The sequence below is a fragment of the Pygocentrus nattereri genome, chromosome 7 (genome assembly GCF_015220715.1).
Source record: "Pygocentrus nattereri isolate fPygNat1 chromosome 7, fPygNat1.pri, whole genome shotgun sequence".
In the NCBI taxonomy this organism is placed as follows: Eukaryota; Metazoa; Chordata; class Actinopteri; order Characiformes; family Serrasalmidae; genus Pygocentrus; species Pygocentrus nattereri.
The window spans coordinates 44438304-44450873 of NC_051217.1; the positions used below are offsets into that span (position 1 = coordinate 44438304).

The 12570-nt window shown below is 41.1% G+C and overlaps 1 protein-coding gene across 2 annotated transcripts in view; it reads left to right on the plus strand.

Moving 5' to 3' along the window:
• Positions 1-12373: 12373 nt before the first annotated feature.
• Positions 12374-12570, plus strand: part of onecut1 (one cut homeobox 1) — an 18336-nt gene continuing 18139 nt past the window's right edge. For both annotated transcript variants that reach the window (XM_017725039.2, XM_017725040.2), the window contains exon 1: positions 12374-12570. This exon is cut by the window's right edge. The gene's annotated coding sequence lies outside the window, so the exon portion shown is untranslated.

Consider the following 12570-nt stretch of genomic DNA (forward strand, 5'->3'; position numbering starts at 1 on the left):
ATTAAGTCGTGGCCACGACTTAGTAAAGCGTGGGAACGAGATCCTAATGCATGGCCATGACTTAGTAAAGTGTGGGAACGAGATGATAAAGTCGTGGCCAAGACTTAGTAAAGCGTGGGAACGAGATCCTAATGTGTGGCCATGACTTAGTAAGGAGTGAGAACGAGGTGAGAAAGTCGTGGCCATGAATTAGTAAAGCATGGGAACGAGATCCTAATGCGTGGCCCCGACTTAGTAAGCCATGATTTCATTCCCATGCCTTACTAAGTCGTGGCTACTAATCTCGCTCCCACTCATTAATAAAGCGTGGCCACACATTACTTTTATTCATACAGGATGTCACCAGCGGGGCTCTGTAGAAGTTCAATGCTTTTCCTCTAAAAATAAAAGATCAGTAAAGCATCTGATGACGGCGCGGCCGCTCACTCCTCGCTCTCATCTCCACACGCGCATAGACGTCACAGTGAACAGCGAACCGTGAATCAACACGCAGTACAGGCCTGCAGTGGGCTTATTTAGATCACACTGAGTTCAGGAGGGGAAGATATATGAACTATAATATGTGGTTTTGTCCATCAGATAGAACTGAATTATAATCTTTCATTAAGAAAAAAGAACATGAAAAGTTCATAAAAACGCCAGTCCATGTGTTTTCATTGACTGTTTGTGTGTAAATGCTTTCGTTGCCTTTTCTAGAAACATATATATAAAATAAATTACTATATCACGGTATATACGATATAGTTGATATGTCAGTATTTACCTTATTCACTTACATTACTATATCACCATATGTGCCTTATTCATGTGTTATATATGAGTATTCACCCCTCTCATAAACTATATTACTGCATAATTACAAATGTTTTATTACTATACCACTGTATATAACTTATTTATATTTTTACCTTATTCATTTACATTACTATATCACTGTAAATGCCTTATTCATGCATTATATATATATTTACCCCCTCATAAACTATATTACTGCAGTTAGAGAATGTTATATTACTACAGCACTGTATATGCCTCATATATGCTTTATTACTATAGCACTGCAAAATAATATTCAGTCACATGCTAAATGATGTTATATTGTATATTACTATATCACTGTATATGCCTTATTAACATGATATATCAGTGTTTACCCTATTTATGAGCAATTACTATAGCACTACATGCCTTTTTCATGTGTTATATATATATATAAGTATTTACCTCACGCATGAGCTGTATTACAATATTATTACAAATGTCATATTACTATATCATTATATGTCTTGTCTCTATGCCTTTATTATTATTCATAGTCTAGATTACTATATCACTGTATGTGCCTTATTTATATTTGATATATCAGCATTTACCTTATTCATTTACATTAATATATCACTGTATATGCCTTATTTATGTGTTATATATGAGTATTTACCCTCTCATAAACTATATTACTGCATAATTATAATACAAATGTTATACTACTATATCATTATATGTCTTGTCTCTATGCCTTTATTACTATTCATAGTCTAGATTACTATATCACGGTATGTGCCTTATTCATGTGTTATATATGAGTATTTAGCCTATCATAAACTATATTACTGCATAATAACAAATGTTATATTACTACAGCACTGTATATGCCTCATATATGCTTTATTACTGTAGCACTATAAAATAATACTCAGTCACATGCTAAATGACTTGATATTGTACATTACAATATCACTGGATATGCCTTATTCATGTGTTATATATGAGTATTAACCTCACGCATGAGCTGTATTACTATATCACTGTGTCTTATCTATGTGACCATAATGTCACTGTATTGCTGTGCCATTAAATGTGTAATGACACGCATTATTACTATGTCATTACACATCTCACTGAAACGCATTAATAGTACTAATTCAGTTTCATGTTATTAACACTTTATTAGTGTGTTTTTTTGATATACGTTAGTGTTTGTCGGCGTTCATGTGCAGTGTGTGCTTTATTGCCTCTCGTGCTTTATGAACGCTGATGGTGTTTTTAAATGATGTGAAGCGCTTTGGTGCTTTTTGGTTTTGGATTAATAAACATGCACCATAAAGGACCGCAGCCCCTCTCAGTGCTGAACACCGTCTGCCCTGCCTCGAGCGCGCGTTCCCCGCTCTTCAAAGCGCTTTGCGGCGTAAATAAACACGTATGCATAAATATGAGTCCCGTGATTCCGTGCACGGTGGGTGCAGTTTACCGTGGTTCGGGCTAATGCCGTGTTGTTCACATGCATATGCATTCTTTCTGTTTGGTGGTGTTTTTTTTTTTTTTCAGCTCAATGTCCTGCCGCGCGCTGCGCTCAGCCCCGGCTCGCGCGGATCGAAGGTTTCGATTGAAAGTGGAGCCCAATTTGCATGCTGATCCACTCCAGCGCGCGGAGGGCTGCCTAGCACACACGGCCGGGAAACGGCGCGAGAGACGCTTCAGGAGGAGCGCGAGGAGCGACCGAGGAACACAGCGCGAGGAGGAGCTGGAGAGGAGGGCCACCAAGGGATGGAGCGCGTGGCCACAAGAAAGAGCAAAGGACAACAAGGGAATCTGACCGCTCTGTAAAGCGGTGCGATGACCGCAGCTGCTTTTTTTTCCCCTCTTTTTTTTGCGCGCGCTGGTTATTATGAGGACAGGGCGCGCGCGCTGCTCGCGGAGCTGAAAGAGACCTGGAGCGAGCCGCACTTTCGCTGGACGGATGCGGTGACATGTGGCGCCCTGCAGAGACCTGGAGACGTGCAGACAGGTTTAAAACTCAGGGAGGGGTGGGGGGGTAGGTGGTGGTGAGGGGGGGGGGGGGGTCTGGTGGGGAAGCTACGGAGCCACGAGAGCAGCACTCAGACAGCTCAGACAGAAAACCCCAGCATATGCCATACTCATATACTATATAACTATATCAATATTCATATTACAACGTGGTTTATGTGACATATTAATGCATCAGTATCCATACGCAACAGTATCATGTCACTGTATGTCTTATTCATGTTTTAATACGATTTTACTATATTACTTTTATATCATTTACATGCCATATTTACATGTTACTATATTAATATTTGCATTCAGATTCTACACTTATATGATATATTACTGTATATATACATACATTCTTCATTTGCAATAGTCATATATCATTGTATCCCTTCTTCATGTGGTTATCACTATTTCACTTTATTACTATATTACTATACGTCTATAACAGCATGTAGAAAACGCACACGCTATATTACTATAATGTTTATACTCAAATTCGTCATTTATGTGCCATCACTTTATATCTTCTTCATATGCAATACTCAAATATCACTCTATCCCTTCTTCATGTGTGTTTTATCACTATTTCACTTTATTACTATATTACTAAACGTCTATAACAGTATATAGAAAACGTACACGTTATGTTACTATACTAATGTTCATATCCAAATTCATCATTTATGTGCCATCAGTATATATCTTCTTCATATACAATAGTATCACTGTATGCTTTCTTCATATGTTTTATGACTGCTTTGCAACATCACTGACGTTATGTAGCATATTTACATGCTATATTACTCTATCAATATTTACCTCATGTTATGCCATATTACTACATCACTACATGACTTGGTCATATGTTATATATCAGTATTTACCTTATTCGCATGCTTCGTGACTGTATCAGTACACCCCTCGTTCATGCGCTGGTCCGTTCTTTTCGGACCTGATTATATGTTGTATTATTACTAGTTAATTACATCACTACATTACTACACCATTACACAGCATATTCATATGCTATATCACTGTTTAAGTAAATGCCTTATGCATGTGTTATATATCACCTTATATGCCTTACTTATTTATGCTTTATGAGCTTATTCATAAGCTATTACTATAACGCAATATGCATTATTCATTTGTTATATATGAATATTTACCTCAGTCATAAGCTACATTACTATTTAATCACACAGGTTATAGTACTATATCACTCCATGGCGTATATGTATGCTTTATTTCTGTAGCACTGCATTGTTACTGCATGCATATTAATGTATTATTACTATGTCATTACATATCATTATTACTGCATAGTTTTATATCATTAACACTGTACTTTTGTCTCCATATTCCTTCATCTTTGTCAGCATTTATATACAACGTATGCTTTATTTCCTTATAATAATGTTACCCTTTTATTTGCTATGTTACTATATAAGTAAATAGCTTATTCATATAGCACATAACTGTCTACATGTATTCCTTAAATATTGTATATTGAACATTATTATGTGCCAAATTGCTACTTTCACATACAGCATGTCCTGTATATGGCATATCTGATCACTGAGCTGGGCTGCTGTGGCATCATGTTCTCGGGCTGAAACATCATCTGTGGTGCATTATGTTCACCAGGAGAGGTTATTGTTTTCTCCGTCGCTTTGATCTCAAACCTTAACCGTAACTGTAAAGCTCCTCAGCACAGGCCTCGTATCTGCGCCGATCTTTTCCTGAGACGTGTTAACAGCTCCGTCGGTTTTGTGGGCTGTGCACAGCAAAATCAGCATCAACACTACAGTGTGGAGTTCAGTGTCAACATCCACCTCCTACTGCACTCCCCTTTACAGTGTCTCACCTGTGTCCGGCTGCTGAAGGTGATGGGTTTGTTTATCCTTCCACTGTGACGCTATTTGACCTTGAATACCAAAAAATCCCCCCCGTGTGGAGCGGACTCTTACAGGGCTGAACGAGCGCAATGTTTAGGGTGTCTGCGTGGACTGATATAGAAACCGAAATTACAGCTAATCGTAGAGTAACTGCCATTTACTCCAATACGAGGCCTCATCCATCAACACTATGGGTCACTTTCCCAGACAGGATTAAGCCTAGATTTCTGAACAGAATCCTTCTACAAGAAAGGAAATCCAGCAGCAGTCCAGGACCAGGCTTAATCCCTGACCAGGAAACCTATCCTGTAAGAGCTAATCCAGCACTGTATGGGATAATCCATTCAGCCATGGGGATTCTGTTGTGAGCTCTTCAGGCTCATTATAGCTCACATCATGCTTGGGTGTCCACTCTGTAGGGCTATAACCGAGCTCATTATAGTGGTTTAAACATGTCTTTGCGTCGGTGTCCATGACTAATATTTCAGATGATTTAAAGCAGGTCAGGCTCATTTCCAGTTTTTTTTTTTAAGATTAGAATTTTCCAGAAGTCTAACAGACTATAGACCACACACAACTGTATGAACGACGTTTGCTTACCCGGTGGCCGGTCAGCGCTGAGCCTGGACTCTGCAGCACAATGTGATCTGCTCTTTTAAAGGCAGGAATGCTAAAGGCCGGAAGCCTCGGTGAGTCTGTGTGTATTTGCCTTGAGCAAAGGTTGCTAAATTTGAATTAACTGACTTTGGGAAAAGCAAACAGTGTCTTATCTGGTTGTCCTGCTTTCATCCTGCTTTGGATTCAGCTGTTTGACATACAGGCCAAACTCAGGTACAGTGACTGGACACCATCATATATATATATATATATATATATATATATATATATATATATATAGAATATAAAAGCAGTCCTTGCTCTTGATGTGCCACATTGTATTCACCTGAATTCTTTAGACACATCTGGTCCAACGTCTGTAGTTTTATCGTTGATCTGAGAGCAGAACCGATTGATACCAGAGTGCACTGGGTCCCGTTGAAATGTTGACTGTTTCTGTTTGGGGGTCGTTTACACCACGTTAAAGAAAACCATCATCAAACTTCCACAAACCATCAATTAGCGATCAATGGCTCTATTAAGTTAGTCTACTTAGCCGATCTGAAGTGTGGCTGGAATTGTGTCTTTAAACTCTCCTTTCAGCTTAAACTCATTGATCAGGATAATGTAGTCTACTATCGATTGGTGCATACATCACTCTCCAAGACCACCCCCCCCACACACACACACACACCCCAACACACACGTACACGAATCTTTTCTTCTTTTCTTTTCCTTTAAACTCAGTCGCGGTTTTGGGAACGCGCCGCGCGATTTAACACGTTTCCAGTCGGAATTCTATTCAGCGGTTATGGAATTATTTTTCATATTTAACTACCGTCTCCAGAGCTGACCAATGAAAGACCTGCCATAATCTGAGTGGACATTTGAGTGCGCTGTTAGTCGTTATTGAAAACGAAAAATGTGACAATATTCAGGTTTGATTTGTTCAAATATCTGTGATTTATGCGTTGTTGTGTTATTGAAATGTATTTTTCAGTAGGCTTGTTTTGGGGGAATGAGGAGGAGGAGGAGGAGGAGGACGGAAAAAAAAGGAAATAAGGAATTTTATTTTAGAAATTTCCCGTCATTTTAAACGCCCTTTTCTCTGCGATGAAATACCGAATAAATCAAGGCGTTAACGCGTTTATAAGCCCATTATATTTACAGTACAACATGCAGCCCATCTGGACAGTTCATAAACAATAATAATACAGCGGATTTGCACGGTGGAAAAATTCGTTGTTCTCAGCATCAAAACTTGACGCGTTAAATTTCATTTTATTATTTTTGATTTTGTTTTGTTTTTCCTTTCGTTTCATCCTGTTATCTGTGCTCAAAACACAGACGCACTAATGAGCAGGTCGTTTATGAAGGTGCTATTTTAACGCTTCCTTCTCCACTTTTGAGCGTGAAAAAAAAAGCTGGGCAGGAGAACTTCGTATTTCTTGTCAGTGTTCTCCAATGTTCTCCAACGTTCTCCAACGTTCTCCTCTGCTCTCAGTGCCCGGGCTGGGGGGAGATAAACGCAGGTATTCAGAGCGGTCAGGTTTTAGTGCTTTAATGTGTCAGCATCTCATTGATCGCCCTGAGCTGCTGGTGTCTGAATAATCATGCAGATCGCCTCGGATTCAGAGTCAGACCAGCTCTGCTCTCCAGCCCAAGCGGGGAACAGGCTTTAAATGGCATAAATATATAAGTGTATACAACTTTATATAAAACTATAAGCATATATACATATATATAGAATATTTTAGGAAAATCATTTGAATTTAAGTTGGCATGCTGGAATTGTCTGGCGTTTTTCCAGGCCTTTGAATTTGAAACGACATATGCAAAAAATGCCAAAGCATTAATTTAATAATCGTGGGTCTTTTGCAGACAGAGGAGTCAAGGCTGTTTCCCTCAGCAGCTCAGAAACACTGCCGAGACCCAATGTTCTCTACAGGGTATAAATCTGGAACCCAGACCATCAATAATAAAAAACAGCAGTATGTATTTTAGGCTTGGTGCTTTTCTTGCGGCACGAGGGGGATCCCGTCTCTCCTTCTTCATCTCCTGCTACCCACAAAGACCAGCTTATATATCAGATTTGGGGGAATTTCAGGTTCAAGTGGAAATTTTTGAAAAGAATTCGAAGCAAATTTCAGGGCAAGAAACAGCCTAATTTATAAAATAAATGAATAATAATAATAATAATAATGATAATAATAATAATAATAATAATAATAATAATAAAGTTTAGATTTGTAGAGTCGTGTTTTAGGCCACCTCCATAAACTCTGGCGAGGGGCACTGTGTGTCGTTTTAAACGCAGCTGTATTAGAAAAAAAATCGATTTACAAAGTTATTTATTTATTTATTTATTTATTTATTTATTTAATGCCACCGCGTTTGATAACGTGCCACGACTCAGTGCCTCCAGCTGAACAACGCGTTATTTTAATATCTGCAATAATTCGAAGTATTACGTCAGACTTAAATATTCGAAAAAAAAATTTTAAATCGTAAAAATTTCAGTTGAATAGAAATTCACGAATTTGCTTCTGGGCTGTCCTACAGGCACAGGGGCCGCGCCTTGCCGCGCACTGCTCCTCTCGGCCTGTGTCTCGAGCTGCTCTATGTTCAATATTTCACATTTTGAATCATATTCCGATTCCACCCTCATTAATAACAGACCTGAAGCCTTTACCTTTTCTCAGGTTAAAGCAGCTCGGAGAGCAGAGGAACCGCCTGGGTAGGCCCCACCGCGCGCGCGCGCACACACACACACACACACGCCCTTTCTCGTCATGGAGGCTGGAGTGTGAATGAGAAATATCGACCAGTATGAGAATGCGCGCAGATGCGGCTGCTCTCTGAAATTTCCTGCCTGAATATCACATTTACCTTACAGCTCATCCTCATCGCTCCACCCGGGCCGCCTCCGCCTTCCCGGCGCGCGCAAAACAATGGGATGTTTATTGCTTTGTGACACTGGATGTTGGGAATGAATGCTGGAATGTCTTCAATAAATACGAGTCCTGCTGCATCTCCTTTCTTCTCCGACTTGTTCCTATTTGTTGTGCATGTACTTGTGATGTTTACCTGTTTTGCTGTTCCACCAATCAGCACCGTCCGTCTTTGAGCACCCGCGCCGGTCTCAGCCAACCGAGCGCTCCGGAAGAACGGACGGCGCTGACTTACAATCAGCGGCAGTTTAACTTTATTTAACTCGTTAAAGCCGCGGTCATTGTTGCTGACCCTAACAGATGTGAGCGGGTCCCTAACAAACCACACACACACAAAAAAACTCTCCAAAAGTTAATCTGCCCCCCCATCCCGCCAGCAGCTGTTGGCTTCACGAGTCTTGAAGCTTCACCTTTGACATGTGGCAGAGTTGGGGGTCCCGGAGTAAAGGGGGGAGGTGGGGGGGGGTAAAGGGGTAAAGTGATGGAGGCCCCAACACTCACCGCGCCAAGCTGTCACCCAGCCGGCCCACCGCGCATGCGCCAACCGCCCTCGTAAGTCGTAAGTTCGCTAATTAACACTAATCAACAGCGACCGCTGAGCATTTTCACCGGCCGTTGCTCTTCAAGAGACCCTTAGTACAGGGAAACGGTTCCGTTCGGAACCATGAGATTGATTCTGGTGAAATGGTTCTTCAGACTGATGGAGTATGGTTCTGCATAGCACCGGAAAGGTGCTGTAACAGCAACAGCACCCTTAGTGGCGCTACAGAGAACCACCCACGCCTTCTCCATCATCCTGAAGAACCATTTATGCGAACGGTGCTAGGTAGTACTCGTGGCTGCCTTTACTAAAGAACCCTTGGTGCTACATAGAACTCATGGTGCTACATAGAACCACTGAATTTACTAAAAACCATCGAAGAACCATTGTCTTGAAGTTTGTTGGACCTTTCTGGTATCATGAAATATATCTGTGTGCTAAGATTGCATATCATCTCTTGAAGAACCCTTGAAGAACCTCTTTTTTGAAGAGGACCTCTCGCCCACGTTTTGGTCTCTTTTATATTTGTTCTACGCACACTTCTTCTTAAAGAGTGTTGATAGAACCATTCATATGTAAATGGTTCTCTGCAGCTTGACATGGTGTCAGTAGAAGAACACTTTTTGGTCCTGTAGAACCTTTTCAAAAAAGGTTCCACATAGAACCGTATATAACACAGTCTCCATCGGTGTAAAGAACGGTTCACCACGCAAAGAACCATCTAAGCATGCAAATGGTTCTTCATAGTAAATAGAACCACTGCTAAAGAACCCTTGGAGAGCCATGGTTTTTAAGAGAGTTCATAGAACCAGCTCAAATGGTTCTTTGCATGGTGAAATCGTTCTTTAAATCTGACATGGTAACAATAGAAGAACCCCGTTTGGTGCTGTAGAACCATTTACAAAAAGGTTCCATCTAGAGTCGTATATGACACGTTCTCCATCGGTCTGAAGAACGTTTTCACCATTTAAGCACGCGAATCGTAGAACTGTTCTCTTTACTAAAGAACCCTACGCACGCTTCTTCTTATCTTCATCCAAACGATGATAAATCAGTAAGTAAATCAAACCACGCGAGATCAAAGCTCATCAGGCCCGAGAAATACTATCACGAGATATCAGAAAAGAGCAGCGTCTGTGATGTAAATGTAAACATCAGCCGTGGTTTGCGGAGGAGAGCGCTTCTTTGATGTTGATAAACGGGCGTTTTTCACGGAGCGTGTCCAGCTCGGCTCATTCATGGGCGCGCGCTGAATGAAGTTCACTCGAGCAGCTTTAATGTGCTGGGTGGGTGGGGGCGGTGGTGGGGGGCGGTGGGATGGGTAGGGGGGCTCACGAGGGCGGGGTTTCCCCTGCTAAGCTTGGTTCGTTACTCTTAGCTAATAACCCAACAATGGGCACATCTGCCCCACTTACCCGCGCGCGAAAACGATCTGCCCCCGCAGCCTCGCGCTTCAGCCGGTGCAGCGAACGCCCTCCACTAATCCATATCTCATCTAAAGAGCGCGCGTGAGTGCTGGACAGATGAAACCAGGAGAGAGAACAGGAGAACAGGTTCGCTTGGGTGTGAGGGCTGCTGGTAGGCTGTTCTCCCTGCGTTACTGTCAGTGTGACGCTCTTAAAAGGGGGTTCTTTAGAGCCACGAGCTCGAAATACAACTACTGTCATGCTTATGTGGTTCTGTGCATGTTGATCATGACAATACAAGAACCATGGTGAAATTGTTCTTTAAGTCTGACATCGCAGCAACAGGAGAACCCTGTTTGGTGCCTGTAGAACCATTTCCAAAAACGTTCCATATAGAGCCATAACCCATATATCATATTCACCATCAGTCTCAAGAACGGTTTCACCATGCAAAGAGCCGTTTAAGCATGCAAATGGTTCTCTTTGCTAAAGAACCCTTGAAGAACCATGTTTTGTAAGAGTGTTCATAGAACAAGCTCAAATGCTTCTTTGCATGGTGAAATTGTTCTTTAAGTCTGACATCACGACAATAGAAGAACCCTTTTTGGTGCTGTAGAACCATTTCCAAAGAGGCTCTACATAGAACCATATATGACACAGTCTGCATCAGTCTAAAGAACGGTTTCACCCTGCAAAGAATCATCTAAGCATGCAAATGGTTCTTCATAGTAAATAGAACCACTCTTTACTAAAGACCCCTTGAAGAATCGTGGTTTTAAAGACTGTTGATAGAACCATTCATATGTAAATGGTTCTCTGCAGCTTGGCATGGCGACAATAGAAGAACCCTTTTTGGTGCTGTAGAACCATTTCCAAAGAGGTTCTATATAGAACCATATATGACACAGTCTCCATCGGTCTAAAGAACGGTTTCACCCTGCAAGGAACCATTTAAGCATGCAAATGGTTCTTTATAGAAAATAGAACCACTCTTTGCTGAAGAACCCTTGAAGAGCCATGGTTTTTAAGAGTGTTCATAGAACAAGCTCAAATGGTTCTTTGCATGGTGAAATCGTTCTTTAAGTCTGACATCGTAACAATAGAAGAACCCTGTTTGGTGCTGCATTTACAAAAAGGTTCCATCTAGAATCATGTACGACACATTCTTCATTGGTCTGAAGAACGTTTTCACCTTGGAAAGAACCATTTAAGCATGCGAATCATAGAACTGTTCTCTTTACCAAAGAACCCTTGAAGAATCATCTTTTTTGAGAGTGTTTCTAGAACCATTTGCATGCTTGAATGGCTCTTGGCATGGTGAAATGGTTCTTCAGACTGCTGTCGTGGTATGTTTTGAAAATGGTTCTGTATACCACTAAAAAGGTTCTTCTATCTATCGTTAACGCTGGATTCAGTGTTTCACTGAAAAAAGCAGCAGTGTAGCTCCGCCCACTAAGGCTGAAGTTATAAGGAGTGTTTCAGCCTGGACCGCCAGCCAATCAGAACAGAGCAGGTACACAAATACAACATGGAATGGAAGGTTACAGATTACAGGATTAATGCGGCATATGAGGCAGCCAATCAGAAGTGAGGTCATTTGCATAATTCCACAAGGCACACAGAGAGGTTGAAAATGACTGTGTACTTTTTTTTCATATACATTAAAACACCACATAAATGGACCTAAAAAATAAACAAAATAAAAAATAATAATAATAAAAATAATAAATAAAATGCCAGCAAAATGTAAGGTATGGACCCTTTAAGGCATAGTGATATATATATATATATATATATATATATATATATAGAGCACATTGCATATATTGGACTCAGTACTGCCCACTGAACTGGACAGCAGTAATTGGTGTGGATACTGTGCTTTATAGCGTTTGGGGTAACTTCCTTAATAAGTGACGTCAGAGGCGGGGGGTGGGGTGGAATAGTCGGGGAGGAGGGGTAGGCTGGTCCGGAGTGCGCATGCGCGGTGCGGGAGAGCCGCAGAGCTGTGGCAGTTGAGCAGAAGAAACGGAGAGAGCAGCAGCAGCCATGGCTAAAGACGGAGAGGAGTGGACAGGGACGGACAGCACGGCCGATCACGCGCTGCTGAACGGACGGGGGCCTTAAAATAATTTTATTTTTATTTATTTTGCTATTTTTTTTTTTAATCGGAGCGATCGGAGAATACCCTGAGGAGAAAAACCCAACAGCCTTTTTTTGCATCTGTATCTTCTCTGAACATTTCATTATCCAGGCTTCTCCATGAAGGGAACTCAGAAATGAATGAAACATAAATAAATAAAAACACCGACAACAACTAAAAACCACGAGAACTTGTGCCGCATGTGAGGACTTCTTCTCCTTCTTCTTCATCATCACCT